This window comes from Apis dorsata, unplaced genomic scaffold (genome assembly GCF_000469605.1).
Source record: "Apis dorsata unplaced genomic scaffold, Apis dorsata 1.3 scaffold_52, whole genome shotgun sequence".
In the NCBI taxonomy this organism is placed as follows: Eukaryota; Metazoa; Arthropoda; class Insecta; order Hymenoptera; family Apidae; genus Apis; species Apis dorsata.
This window is the reverse complement of record NW_006263353.1, coordinates 350750-351850: the sequence shown is the minus strand read 5'-3', so window position 1 is coordinate 351850 and position 1101 is coordinate 350750. Positions and strand designations below refer to the sequence as shown.

The following is a 1101-nucleotide window of genomic DNA, read 5'->3' as shown; positions in this document are numbered from 1 at the left end:
AATATTATGAATCTATATAATATATAATTTTATATATATAAATTTATAAATATATAAATATATAAATATAATAAATTTTGGAAATCTCTAATTGTATAAATATTATAGTTTATAGTAAATATTATTTAATTAGATAATAATAATTATCTAATTACATATATAATATAATCTAATTATATAAATAAAATGCATATGGTTTATATAATATTCTTGATTTCAAATAAAATAAACTAATTTTACAAATATTTAAACTAAGTATACAAGTTGATAAATTCGATTTTAATTTTTTTATTTAGATAACTTGATATTCATTTTGGATATGAATTATTAATATATAATATTTTTTCAGAAATATACAAATTATTTTTTAATCAATAAATGAATTATAAATATACATTGAAGAATCAAGAGAAAAATATAAAATAGTATAAGAGCAATACTTATTAAGAACTAATTAATATATATTTGATATTAAATAATACCAATTTATTTTCTTATAAAGTCTAATTTAGAATTGTGAATTTTGTGTTAGAATTCAGAAATCAGATAGGAATTTATTATAATCACAATAAATAAAACAATACACTGAAAACCAATATAAAAGCATTTCATCGATTTTCTTAGATTCCTTAGATAATATAATTTTTATTATTTATAATGATAAGTTTACCAATCTAAATTCGAAGAAATACTAAATCTACTTTATACTTCATCAATAATTTCTGTTATAATTAAATTTTCAACATTTTATTATTATATATTTTAATAATTTTTATTTAATAATAGAATTTTAATAAATAGTAGAATAATTTATTTCAGACAAGAATTCGATAGTTCCCAATTTTAACATAGTAGAATTTCGAAATTGATTACGAAGTAAAAGGATTTGGAAGTAGATAATTATGTATCAGATCAATCAATTTATAAAAATAAAAAATTTGGAAAAATGCAGACATAATTCGAAACATAAATATGGAATACGGAACATAATTCATTGGATAGGTAATCAAAAATTTAGACGCTAAGTAATTATACATTAATTTATTAATATAATTTTTTAAACATTTTTTAATTAAAATAAAAAGTAAGTTTAAAGTAAAC

The 1101-nt window shown here is 15.7% G+C and overlaps 1 long non-coding RNA gene across 1 annotated transcript in view; it reads left to right on the top strand.

The window, feature by feature from the left end:
* The window catches only part of LOC116186749, a 12202-nt gene that overhangs the window by 8485 nt on the left and 2616 nt on the right, over window positions 1–1101 (top strand). The gene's annotated exons all lie outside the window — the stretch shown is intronic.